This window comes from Pteronotus mesoamericanus, unplaced genomic scaffold (assembly GCF_021234165.1).
Source record: "Pteronotus mesoamericanus isolate MK-2021 breed Mesoamerican mustached bat unplaced genomic scaffold, CSHL_Meso_final contig_73, whole genome shotgun sequence".
NCBI classification, from domain to species: Eukaryota; Metazoa; Chordata; class Mammalia; order Chiroptera; family Mormoopidae; genus Pteronotus; species Pteronotus mesoamericanus.
Window position 1 is genome coordinate 28,994,155 of NW_026555245.1, and position 15,019 is coordinate 29,009,173.

Below are 15,019 nucleotides of genomic sequence, written 5' to 3' on the forward strand. Positions count from 1 at the left end.
TAAGGGGATGTCCACCATATTTTAGCTGTTGTTATTCTCTCATTTAATCCTTAAAATGAGTCAAGAAACTGAGCCTGATGGTGGTTCTGTGGCTTGTCCAAGCTTTCCTCAGCTAGCAATGAAAAAAATCAGAACCCAAAGAGAGAATTTATGACTCTAGCCATTTACTACCTCACCATGCTGCTTCTGTTACATGGCAAGATGTGATGTGGAGGGAAAAGCTCAGTAACTTGTCAAATGGTGTTTCCCAAATAATCTGAAATTTCCTTATTTTGCTACATGGTCAAGGCTGGGACTTAGGGACTTGTCTTCATAGAAGCTGAATGGCCCATCTGCATGCACCAAGTGCTCTCATTAGTGACAAAAAGTGAAAACATCAGCTTACATCCTCAAAATACAGAAAAGAACAGATGAAAAAAATGGGGCGGGCAAGAGTACTAACATGTACCAGACAAATTATTTGTTGAATGGTAGTGACTCGTACTGAATTAACGAAGGCATTGCCATGATCTGTTTTCACCCTCAACACCCTACAGAAATTGGAGTGGTAGATGGGTCATGTCCAAAATAATAAATGCTCTTTTCAGATGCATCAATTTCAAGGTTTTGGCTGGGTCATTGTGTAGCCAAGGGAATAGCAATGAAAGCAAGAAGGTGAATAAAAGAAACTAGCACATACATAAAAATGTTGGTACTAACATCTTTGTGAAAGGAGTTGTCCTTCAAATTTACTTAATTAACATTTGCTCTCGAAGTTTGTGTATATGTGAGAGAGAAAGAGAGACAAAGAAGGTGAGTCAGTGAGATGGGGGGAGAAGAGAGAAAAAAGAGGTGAAGGGGAGGAGAAAGGGAGAGAGGTAGGGTGAGGAGAAGAGAAGAGACACCAAGAGCTTTTGGAAGGACATAAATAAATAAACATGCAAGAATGTCTGCAACTCACAGCTGGAGATGCCTGGGTAAGGTACATTCTTGGAGGGTCCCCAATTTTATCAACCCTCCAGGAGGACATAGCATGTGCCAGTGGCCACACTGAACTATTCTGTGAGACATCTAGAGCACTTCTCCAGACACACTAGATCAGAGTTCACGAAATGATCAGTAAGGCTGGAGGTAGGGTTAGAATTTTCCTAAGGGGTCTTCTTCACACAACTTGAAGATGAGCTCAAACTTGATAACCCTTGTTACTAAAGTGATATAAATATATTCAGTCAAAATTCAGCCTCTTAGATGAAGGAGCCAGAAACAATAGCTCTGCCTTCATGCTATTGGATGGCTCATTTTAGAAAAAAAAAAAAAAAAAAAAAAAAAAGCCCCAGAGACATTTACCTCAGAAAAAGCTCAGCTTTTCCTTGGTACTACTTTTCTCTGAAATGCAAAAGTGTAACCCAACCCATGTGCCTGCACATCTGCAGAAACACAACACACTTCTTAGAAGTCCCTCAATAAGAAGTCCTTGCTTTGTGCAAGGCAGCGCCAGCCAGTGCCAGCTAGTGCAAGGAAAACAGCTATGCAGGGGTAGTGATCACCTTACTTGGGTGGTGAGGAGAGAACTGAAAAATCTAGGCTTGGTAATGGAGGAAAGCAGGCCTTTCCAGCTACCATAATGCTCTCTGCAGTGACAGATCATCACCGTTGTGATATTCTCAAACCCTGAAAATAAAGCTAACCAGTTAGGGGTTTTCCTAAGGGCCACAGATCTTGAACTCCAGCCTAATGCCAACAGAAGGCTGTTAACAGTAATGGCCACAGGCATGAGCAGGAATAAGGGCATCCACTGTCTATCAAGTACCCAATACCACAGACCTAATGCCTAAACCCCCACATCTGAGCTTTGAAATAAAGGATTTACAAAATCTTAAATCATCTTCCTCAGGCTGGAGGTAGCACAGGACAATTATTACATGTACCTATGAGTTAAGAACACTCTTGAGAATTTAACATAAATATGTGGACAGAAATATGTTCCCATGACAACATGTATACACCATTTTTTGGCATACTGCATTGTATGCATATCTTTCCAATTGTCAAGAAGATTCTTAAGAGCAAGAATAATATCTTAAATATCTCTACATCACCATGTCTATGACAGGAACCCAGTGTATTTTTATTGAATGGATGGATGGATAAATGTTAAATGTCATAGCAGTGCTGAAAAGATGTCCTATTTTGATGGTATATACTACACATAACTTTTCCTTTAAAGATGAGGAGAATGGTGCACCAAATAGGAGACATGATATGCACTTATTATATTCCAGCCTAAGATCTACATTTGGTAGTAAGCATAATGACAGTGAAAAACAATGCAAAAAATAAAATGAAATACTTCTTGCCAAGACGCTCCATCCATGAATAGAGAATATTATCCCATCTTGCTACAAGAAACATTTCTTGTAGCTGCTCCCATGAGTGCTCCTATATGTTTTTTCCACTTGCACGAGGGTATAATAAATGATATGAGGTTAAAGAAGATGCTCAATGAATCTAAAACAGTTCTTAGTAATATAAACATCAATAGAGTTTTCAAGAGTTTTGAAAGGAAGAAACAGTAGATTCTCTCCTATTTTACAAACATCTCATTTTTAGACGACAATTTCTGAATACAGTGAAAAATGAAAGTGATCATAGGCAACACAAAAACGTGACCAGAATGCTATAGAATGAGGCATAAGGGACACTAGGGGGTGTGAACCCCAAGAAAAGTATACAATAAGGAAAATGAATTGTTTTCAGTTCAAAGTGGGTAAAAAAGATTCATGGTAAAATTAAAAACCAACATTAAAAAGAAAGAATCCGGGAGAATGAATAAGCAGTTTGGAGATTCAGATTTTGCAGTTAAGAAAGTTCAGGGATGCTAGCCAAGCACAGATAAGAGGGTGCCAAGGAAAAGTAATATCCAATGAAAGCAAAAATTAAAAACCTAGTTATTTCACTTTGTCTCCCCATACTGAACTTTTTGCAGAACTTTGAAAAGCATACTAGAGGGAAATGATTCTTTGTTTTCTTTTTTCTGTTTTTGCAGAATTTATTGGGGTGACATTGGTTAATAAAATTATATAGGTTTCAGGTACATGATTTTAGAACGCTGTTGTCACTGTCACTGATACCTGGAGGCATCTCATTAGAAAAGCTCATAAGAGAGATTTTGAAAGAAAGTTTAAAAATGGCTATAGATACAGAACGAAAAACATTATTCTAGCTTAAAGCTAAAGTATTTATCAAACTGTAATGATATCAGTTGTATATGTGGGAGATAGTATGAGCCAAATATGTTAAGTGACATGTCCGCATGTCTATGCTTGCTAACCTCTTCTGAGGATTTTGAAAAAAAATAATGTAAGGATAATTCTGGATTGTTTTAATTTCTCCCTTCATATTTGATAAAGTCAACCAAATAGTTTGTGGTTCCTAATTTTCCAAGTGTGTCATTATCTACTTCTACACGAACTTGATTTAGTAGAGACTGAGTGCCTCATTGGTAATATCCGCAACGTTAACCAAGTATGTTAAGTGGTGGCCCTAAACTAAACTCAAATTTCAACATAGCCGTACTAACTAAGCTTGATTATGTGAATTATACAAAATATAAAACTGAAACTTTAAGTTACAAGATGAATAAAGTCTGGGACTCTAATCTACAACATGGTGATTACAGTTAATACTACTAAATTGTATACCTGAAATTTGCTGATAGTAGATTTTGTGTTCACACCACACACACAAAAGAAGGAACTATGTGATGCAATGTATGTGCTAATTAACTTGATTATGGTAATCATTTCACAGTGTATATGTATATTAAATCATCATGTTATACACCTTAAAAAATCATGTTGTATAAATATGTACAATTTTTGTTCATCACAACTCAATAAAGCTGGGAAAACCCAAAATATAAAACTGAAGTATGCTTTTATATGAAATAACTAAAGTTCACAGTCTTGCTATTATCAGTAATATCAACAGAGTAATCTGAAATAATAATCAGAGATATTTAGTGTTGTTTAAACCTTGGGAGAACCAAGAGAAATTTGCACCATGGTTATCAAAATAAATAAATGTCACAATATGTAGGTAAATGAGACTATGCTCAGTTTATTTGTGATCCTCTTTGTTGTTAGCAAAAATCAATCCAGACTAGATCTCTTGGGATAAGTGGTAAAAGCTCATAAAGACTACAACGCAGAAAATAAGAATAGAAAAGTAAAATAATAATAGTAAGCGAAGAATCAAGAAAAAGTCCTGCAGAGAATGTGATTTAGAAGGCTGACACTTTTTGTGGAGCAAAATAAGTTACACTCTTGGCTATCTATTTTGTTGTGTTTTTAAGCATCTTTTATTAGAACATTCAAAAGAATTTAACTGTATTCACTCATACATTATTCTCATGAGAAAACTATTTGTTGAATATTGTCATTCCTCTCTCCTAATTGAAAAAACTTACATATGGAGATTGCTCTCAGAATAACTTAGGTCTAAAAAAACAGTAACAAAAAAAAAAGTGGATTCAGTCTAGAGTATCTTTTATGAAATGATTATATAACTTGTTTGATCTATCTTTTTAATTGGTAGTATCAGAAAAATGTCCTGCACATCTTTTTATTTAAAATCTTCTCCATCTAAGAACAAGTCTAAACAGAATTTGGAACTAGTATTATTAGAAATATCAGGCATTCTTTCTGGGTTTTAGTGATTCCTTTTAGGATGACTGAACAAACGTTAGTGGTGTCTACGTCTTCAGGTGGCTGAATTTGAATGGAAAATTACTAGCTTTAGTATAATCATTTATAGACTTCTAAATTAAGCTGTCAATATTTTCAATAATGTATTTCACTCTCATTTAAAATTTTTAGTTAGATAAGCACTTATTCACTTGCTCCAGTTATTGCTAATTCAAGGTAGTTATTGGATAGGCTTTCGTGCTTCCCCCAAATAAGCAAGAGTTAAAGATATAATCCAAAGGCAAAAGCTCCTTATTACAGGCTTCTTTAACCCTTTTAACACATTTAAAGCAGCAATTTAACCTTAATTACCCCAATTGCTCATTCTAAAACTATTCTTATCCTCATACCACCACAGCCTCCCCAAAATCTTCCCCCATTGCCCATCTTTTGTCTGGAGGCTGGCACCCACTCCAATTCCCATGCAAAGAAAGCTCTGGAGTCATCATTACATTTGTACTTAGGGTGCTCCAGGAGGAATAGTCCCATGATTTTGCTTTACATCTGATACAGATTAAAACTGATACAATTTTCAAGGAAATTTCATGTATTTTTGCATATGTTGGTACCAGCTATAGTTTCCCACTTTGATTTCTCCATTTACACCTTTATAAAACGGTGGATATTGGGGTTTCCATTGAAGTATACATTTCAGGGGTTAGGTACTAATATTTTTAAAAGAAGGATAATTGATGTCAGAATTCTTAAGAATTCAGCTTATATACGTTAGCAGGAAAAAAACCACTGGACTTAGTGTATAGTCTTAAGTTTGAGCTCTTAGCTGTAGACAATTTTGATTCTCAATTCCTACATCATGAAATCAGTAGGTTGAACAAGATGTCTCTGAAATCTCCTCTAAGTCCAACATCCTGAGACCATTTAAGACTTCTGATGAGATGAAATGATGTTGTTGTTTTTTTAAGAAGTCAGTGGTCATGAACATCTCCCATGAGCCCCTGCTTTCAGATATCTTATTTTCCTTACACAATTAACTCCTATCATTTGTTGAGAGAACAAAGAAATAGTAAACACAGAGCAAATGATACTCCAAAAATTTATTGGTACTTGATTTTGAAAGGCATTTGGGACATGATTCTCACTTAAAGACTCAGGCTGTAAAATAAACTATTTTATAGCCTTAATTAAGCTCCTTATAAACTGCTCTTCCTCTCCCTGGGTCTGTACGACTAATGCAGTCCAAGCTCTAGTTAGTGCCTGAGCATATAAAAGTAGATAGATTCTATTTGCTCAATATCTGGGGTTCACCTTACCTTCCTGATCAGCTTCAAAAATAATTTGTGAGGTACTAAAAAGTATCTCAATTTGTTAAATTAGTGGTAAGCCATTAGTAAGCTTTTGCTGAGAGAGGGAAGAGTGGGGAGGAAAAGGAGGAAGGGGAGGAAGAAAAAGAGAAGGATAAAAGGAGAAAGAACAATTAAAATAACCACATCCTCATGTATTGCTGGTGGGAATGTAGAATGGTACAACCCTTGTGGAAAATAGCATGGTTGTTCACCAAAAATTTAACTCATAGAATTACCATATATATGATTCAGCAATTTCATTGCTTGGGTATATATCCAAATGAATTGAACTCTGGGACTCAAACAGATATTTGCACACCAATGTTCATATCAGCATTATTCATAATAGCCAAAAGGTGGAAACAATCCAAATGTCCCCACAAATGAATGCATAAACAAAATATGGCACATCTATATAATGGAATATTATTCAGACTTTTAAAAAATAAAATTCTGACACATGTTAAAAAATGAATGAACCTTAAAGACATTATACTAAGGAAAATAAGCCACTCACAAAAAGAGAAATACTATATGATTCCACTTACATGAGGTACCTAGGGTAATCAAATTCAGAGACACAGAAAATAGACTAGTGCTTTCCAGGGGTTGGGAGGCGGGAGGAATGAGAAATCATTGTTTAAAGGGTACAAAGTTTAGTTTGGGGAAATGAAAAAGTTCAGAAAATAGACAGTAGTAATGGTTCCACAATGTAAATATACTTAAGGCCACAAAATTGTACATCTAAAAAAATGGTTAAAATGGTACATTTTATGTGATGTATAGTTTACCAAAATAAAAAAAATTATTCAAAGCAGTATAAAAGTCTTATTATTCATTTTTATTCCCCTCATTTGGGAAAGTTGAACACATGCTCTATTTCAATATTGTCCTATGCCAGGAATTGCCGGGAAATAAATTTGATGTTCCAAACAATTCCCCCATGATTTTAAAAAGAGATGAAGGAAAAGAAACAGCTGGTTTAAAAGAAGTCATAGAATCCTCCGCATGAGTCCCATGAATGGACTCAGTGCACACATTTAACATGCAATAAAAACAGTCACCAGAACCAAGCCAACCCTCACAATGGAATGGACACATTCATTTTTAAGGTTGTTTCCAATTCCATATGAGTTTGTGGTTTCAGAATACTGTTAGATTCAAAAAGAAAGAAGACCTCAGACCAGGATTAGCAGTCAACAGAATCGAATGACAATAAGATAACATGGAAACTGAAATTTGAAATTCTGCTGCAAAATGGCCCTGGATAGAATTCAAGCAATTATCTAGCTAAACAAAAAAGAAATAGAATATCTACCATGCTATTAAGAAGAAGGGCAATATGGAGATAAATGATCTAGATTGCCTTTCGTATTGATTAAATTGCCTTATTGAGTATGAAACTTTGCTCAATTTACTCTTAGCCAAAGACTAAAATACCACAGGATGTCAGAAGAGAACAAACCATACATATCATCTTAGTCCATCACTCTATTCTGGAGAGAAGAAAATGGAGAGTTTAAATGATTTGCTTAAAGATATAGAGCACTGTCCAAATGGAACCCAGGTCTTTGAATCTCCTAGCTGCTTTACTTTACATTGCATGATTTTATTTAAATAATTACACAATAGGAAGATTATTGAGAAAATAAAAATCATGCTAAAATGAAAAAGAATATGGTTGGTTTATATGTTTAGTTATAATTTTGAAACTATAATCCTAAGTATATTTAATGCAAAATTGATAGTTCTAAATAGTAATATAATGCTTCAAAGAGGAAATGATATAATGCTTGAGCATGTATCAGTAACGATCATCTCTAAACATAGACTTTTTGGGGATTCATTGTTTTTCAATGTTGATATTTTCTATTTTTTTTAAAAAAATCAATTGGAAAGGAAGATAAAGAAATCAGTAATGTCTGAAATACTGATTTTTACATTTAATAACATATTTATTGTAAATACACAATCAAAACAAAGAATCTGCTTTAAAACCTTGTCCATAGAGCAGCTGTAAATGAGTAGACACCCATTGCTAACTCATTCTAATGAAATTTTCCAATTTTCCTAAGGCATTTAAACAGAGTGTATAGAAAGGATATGAACGAACAGAGGAGTGTGTGATTGTGCATGTGTATCACCTCAAAACTCTGCACAATGTATTCTTCAGCTATTTGACAATGCCTATTAAAGTTATAAATTCACTTGAAAAGGAAAATAAGACTACCTAGATAATAATTGTTTTATCCCAAACATTGTTAAAAAAATAGAATGTCTAAGTTGATCAGGAGATATCACAGGATAGAGCACTCCAGCTGTATTACTGTTTATATTAGCATGATATTCACATTGTCTGTGGATCTTCACTAGGTGGAGCACAGACAGGGGAGCTCCCGCTGGCCAACGTGAAAGAGTCTTCATCGCTCTAGTCATCAGCCTCATTTTACAGAGAGGAGAACATCTAGCCTTTCTGCCTCCCAAGACAGATTTAGTCATTTCCCAAAACATCTCATTTTCTCATTTAAGAAAAATAGATCAAAAGGTCTTACACATTGGACGATGTTTTCACTACTGGCAAATTCTTTTAAATTTTGATTTTGTAGAAAATCTGACAAAAATCAGATGCCAAAAAAAAATGCGTTTTGTAAAATACATCCCCTGCCATAGAAAAGGTTAACACAAAAAAACTCTAATTTGATAGATGTGATCTGACTTCATTTGTCATGTTCAGACTGAAAGCCTTGCACCTTATGTAGAAAGGTTGGATGTTTAGATAATGTGGATATTTAAATAAAATTCTTCTTAACCCTAAAATATTAGCTGTTAACTAGAATTCAACAAAAATTGGCTTAAGTAAATTGGAATATATTAATTCCTGGCATTAAACTTTCTTCTCTGAGGGGTTTCCATCTCTGTTCCACTCCCACGATTATGTTCTTTAGTTTTGTGCCTCCAGTGATTCTTTCCAGCAGTTCTAAGACTTTTCCCCCATCATACAACAATCTCCTTTTCTACTTCGTTTTCTGCCCATCCTACTGTTGCAACAAGCTTACAAAGAATCTTTTAATCTTCCAAGGACCTTTCTAACAATAGAATGTTCCTCATTTGTGGGTGGCTGCCAACCCACTACCAGATCTCGCATGCTGCTCATCCAGATTCCCATCTAATGTCCCTGTTTTCCCTTCACAGTTTCTTCCCTGGATATAAGCCACTGCTTCCCAAGTAAACTGCCTTCAGCCAGGGCAAGAAACAACTGGACCAACAAACAAACGGAAACATGTCTGTTTGTAGAACTAAGACATCAGCTGTGTCAGGAAATGCAGTGAGTCAGAAAACCCATCTAGGTTATTGACTTGCACTGGGCGGCTGAAAGAATGTTTTTGCGTGTCTAATGGGTACCAGGTACATAGCCTAGACAACAACTCTATAAATAGATTATTTTCTCTGCTTTACAGCTATGGAAACTGAGGCTCAGAAGAGTATATAATGTTGGCTGGTCTCTTTACATGGAGCTAGCAAACCACTGAAAATTATAAAAGACTTGCACAGCATTTCAGTTTAGGGTATGGTTCCGAAGAGCAGAGTTAGAACCACCTCCTGCTATCATGAGGATGCCTTGCTCCTCTTTTTCTCATCTCTCCTGATTTTCTGACCCTCTTTTTGCTTCATTCTTCCACTTAAGGCTTCTATGTCTGTTAACCTGTTCTGGCTAGACCATCTTAGCCATCCTTTCATGAGAAACTGATACCACCATTCACATCGCACCTTTAAAGATGTATTAGTGAAGAAAACATGAAGCTAGTCTACCTGTTAGCCAATATATGTCAGGCTGCCTTGACTTTGTTTTCTTATTTTAAATACATAACACCCACTATCAACAAGATGTGTCTCTGAAGAAATATCTTTAAAGACCACATATAGGATCTTCAAAAAATATTTTGCATGGTTCTAAATTTTAAATAACTTAGATTGTAAAAGAACAGAAGGCACACAGAATTTAAAGCGAATTCATTAATTTAGTGACAATTCTTCTGAAAAATTATATACAATGCTCTACTTTCTCCTACTGCTACAAAAAAATGAAAACAAAAAAAATATGCAGCTAAATTTACTGATGAGTTACATTTCTGCATTTATTGCCAGATGAGTTCAAATTTTGTTTCTAACCTTCCTAAAAACTTGGTAATTGACTTAAAAGTTTTAAAAAACAGAACAGAGACTTAATGAAAACAAAATATTTAAATGATCAGTAAAGACATTCATTCTTGTACATCCACAATTCACACTGTCTTCAATATAGACTAAACTGAGGGCCCATCTTAAAGCTGTTTCAACATAAACTAAGTGAAATGTGTTACCGTGGGTAAGGGAAAGGGGTACAGAATTCTATATCAATAAGCAAAAGTCTTGACTGAGGCTGGCATAGTCACACTAAGAGAAAATGAAAAGCACAATAATTTTAAACATATATTTTAATTACTGCAAATATCATTGGATGAGAAGATACAGGCATGGTGTTGCATTCAAGTCTAAAAGCATAGTACAGAAGTATCAGTTTGAACAATATAAAATTTTCATTTAAATATAACAACTTATCAAATACCATATTTATGAATATATGAATGAATGAATGTAATGAACGAATGAATGATGGAGAAGAAAAATCTTCTTCCTTATAGTAAGATGCCATTCAATAAAGTATTGTAGAATGACTGGGTTAGGAAATCATCAATGGGTAGGTAAAAGTTTGATGAGGACCAAGATATTTACATGATCTCAAAGTATCTCTCTACAAATTCCAAATGAATTATAAGGGGTAAAATGATAACTCTAGAGTGGAGAAACTTTAAAGTGGAGAAACATCACCTTCACCAATGATGAAAGCTAACATCACCAACACTAGGACAAACTGACATAATCTGCCTACTGATAGGATACAATGAGGACAAAACATATCATTGTGGTATTTCTTATAAAAAGCATAGCCTGAATCTAATCATAAGGAAATTTAAGACACAACCAAATTGGGAAACATTCTGCAAAATAACAGGCCTAAACTTTATCCTTCATTTTTTTATTGATTGATTTTTATAGAGAGAAAGGAAGGCGGGGGGGGGGGGAGAGAAACATCAATTTGTTGTTCCACTTATTTATGCATTCATTGATTCTTGTATGTGCTCTGACCAGAGATTGAACCTACAACCTTGGCATATCAGGATGGCATTCTAACCAACTGAGCACTGGCCTGAACTCCTAAAGAATGACAATGTCAAGAGAGACAAAAAAAAAAAAAAAGTCTTAATAGCCACTCCAAGTTAAAGTAGACAACAGAGATATATGGAGTGTGACTCTAGGTTGGATCCAAAACAAGGAAAAAAATTGTTGTAAAGGTTATTATTGAGATAATTGACAATAATATGAATTTGGACAATGAGTTAAATAATAGTATTGTATCAATATTAAATACTCTGGTTTTATAATGGTACTGTGGTTATATAAAAGAATGTCCTTATAATAAATACAAACTATAGTATTTAGAGGTAAGAAGACACAATGTATCCAATTTATTCTTAAATTACTCAGAAAATACATAAATATATATATATAAATGTATAGAGAAAATGATAAAGTAAATGAGGCAGAATATAAATAATTCATGATTATATGTCAGAATAAGTTATGAATAAGTTTTAAAAGTTTAGCTAAATAGCATATGACTTAGTCCTATGTGCACTTTTACCAACATAATTAATCAATTAGAAATCACAAGTTAGGAGCTAGAAACAATGTATTAGAGTAATACAATTAAAAGCATCAAGATCTGAGTATGTGAACCTGGACGAAATTCAAATCAATATATAAGCATGCTGAATATATTGTCAATAGCTGACATTCTCACAGAAGATATTGCATTCTTGAAAGCATATCCTTTCAATAGCTTTTTGGCCCAAGACACAACACAGGAAATTATCTGGGTCAGTCAAGTGGGACATCCCCAAAAGAGCAGTCATTGCTGATATTGCATCTCACTTTTTACTTGAGTTCATGGCATGGAAAAGTAATTCATCTCCTTGAATATGTTTCATAAGGAAAACAGAACTCCTCAAATTCTTTTCCAAGTAATCCTGGAACAATAGTAAATTCTGTATCCAAAACTTGAAAGGAGCTTTTTATAACTTGAAATCCCACTGTCCAAGTGTACCCTGTGAATAATTTTCATCAAACTCAAAGTATAACAAATATTGTCCCAGAAAAAAAAATTTAGGTGCATTCCTACACTAGTCAGATGACTCAAGCAGCATTGTACCTATTGCAACATCAGATGACTCAATCGGCAATGTCCCTATTGGTTATCCTAAAAACAGGATCCCCACCCACTGCACCACATGGCACTGACCACTTAGGATGGAGCCTAAGTTGTCATCGGAAATCATCATCATCGTAAAATACTTTCTGAAATACTATTTTGAGGATAGGTGTAATGCTACACACATCTATGAAATAAATGGGATTTTAATCCAACCATAGCTGTAAGGCATTCTTTTTCTATGAATCCAAAAATAAATTTTAAAAAGACAAATGTAAAAATCACACATAATCTCAGCCTGCAAATACAATGTCATTATCAAAATTTTGGTATGTTCCATACCAGGGTAAACCTATCCATCGCTCCACAAGAGGGGAGCACGTTTGCAGACAGCAGCCTCCTTTCGTTGGCAGGCGCAGTCACCTTTCTGGTGTTCTTCACTCCCACCCCACACCCTGAACTGAGTGTTCTGTCACCTACAGCTCTCCAGGGCTCCCTTCTCGTTCAAAGCCCCCCTTCACCCATCCCACTATTTCCTAAAATTTGATAATTTATGTACCACCCTTCATGACTTTGGACATTTCCAGTTACTATACCAAACCAGAGCATTGTATATACAGTCTTTACATTGCTATTTTTCTAACTATAAGCATGTGCTTATGCTTTTAAACATAGTCCCCTCGTGACCACTCAAATGAAAGGTGGAACATTATTTCCAGGACACAGAAAAATACCTGACCATGAGTGGAGATGTTTAAGGAGATTTCTCAAGATTCGTTCACTTGCAGCCAAGTCCTAAACTGAACGTCAGTATTAAGACTAAAAAGCAACCATGGGGCTCTCCTTCATTGTCCTCCTCCAAGTAAGAACACACTGAGAAACGGTCGCTTCTATTAGGGAACGCATCATACCTCTGTATCAAAACATCCACTTTTTCTGCTTGGTCTCTTTCATTTCATAATTTCAATTTCCCAATAAGGCAGAGTTATAGTTTCTATGACACATTTCTTCTTCCTCTGTACAAAGCAAGCTGACTGCTACGAGCATTCCTTCTATTCCGTTAGCCCGTGCCCCTAAACAAACTGCCCGTACCACAGCTGGCTTCCGCCTTCTTTGCAACATCGCCGCCCTCCTGTCTGTGTCTCAAACACCAGTCACTCTGCTCTGGACGTTGTTGCTTGAACATACCAGTTGTTCTCTCATCTCCATGTCATTCCTCCTCCCAGAATACCCTTTGGATTTTTCCTCTGTAAGTTGACATTAGGCAGATAGATCTTCATTACCTTCCCTCATTCTCACCGTCAGATTTTTCTTTCCTCTTCTCCCCTAAAACACTTTGCTGTATCTCAATTAATACACTTTTCTTTCAAGCCATTGTTACTTGTTTTTGTTTTGTTTTTTAATGTTTCATCCGCCAAAGAAAGAACTCTTCTTCAAAATGTAGCTATATTTTAGTCTTCACTAGTTACACGGAGTTTTAAAATAGCATAGCAATCTGATTATACTAAATGTTTGTGTAATGAATGAACTGATAAAGTTAAATAGAAAAATATTAAAAGGCTTTGAACCAAACAAAATAAAGCAATAGTAAACTATGGAAAATCTGGAGCACTATGGGCTGGGTTAATTGTTCAAATTACCAAAAATCGTTGAGATAATTGTGCAAACTTTAGGTTTTCAGAAGAAGACAAACTTCAGTACATATTCGTTTTATTCAAAGTTACAATTATTTCCAGAAATAACATTAGCCCAGGAGACATCAACCTCTTCAAAGTTTTGTATTGGCTCCACCTACCCTTTATATTTCTTACCTTTTAATGCCCCTAAATAAGAAGGGCTGTATAATGTGCAAAATGAAAATGTGAAGCCCTCTGTTCAAAAGTGAGCCTCAGAAAGTGAGAGCAGAGCACTGAACCAAGCGTAAGGCTCTTCTAGGCACAGGGCCCTATGGGACTGCCTGTGTCTCGTGCCTGTGCAGCCAATGCTGTCTGTATGAAATGTCTGTCTGTAGCTCTTCATTGATTCCATTGAGTTAAAACCAAAGATGCTCACACGAAGTGAACACTAATTTCCTAATAACCTCTCACAATACATGGAACAGACAGAAGGGCCCAGAATTTTTAAATTCTTCTCAGACCTATTATCCAAGTTTCTTTCCTGATCATGCACAGAATGCTCTGGACAACATTTCTTTTCCAAATCTACTTTTAAATTATTTTTTCTGGGTTCCCAATCATGCAACAGTATGCTTGCAAACTTTTTCCAAAAGGAGAATGAGGGATGTTTTATTACATTCCAGTCTCAGTTGATGAATGTTTTACTTTTCTTTTTGTTCTGGATCCTGTTTGTCTAAGACTTTGGAAAGAGGAAGAAAGGAGGGACAGAAGGAAGGAAGGAGGGAAGGAAAGGAGGAAGGGAGGGAGGGAGGGAGGGAAGAAAAGAAACAAAGAGGGTCTTCTCAGATCATCTCAGGCTCCAACACAAGAAAATCCCTTTGGCAAAAAAATTCAAGTGCATAGAACAGAATCTGGCTTTATAAGGCCCGTTATTTTAAAAAGCATTTCATCTCCTTGTTCAGCATGCAACTTGAGCCTTTCGGTGGGGTGGGGAATGAGGAGGGAAGTGGTAGGGAAGAAGGAAGAGAAAGACTAAGGCCAACAGGAGAGCCCGCCCCAGGTGTG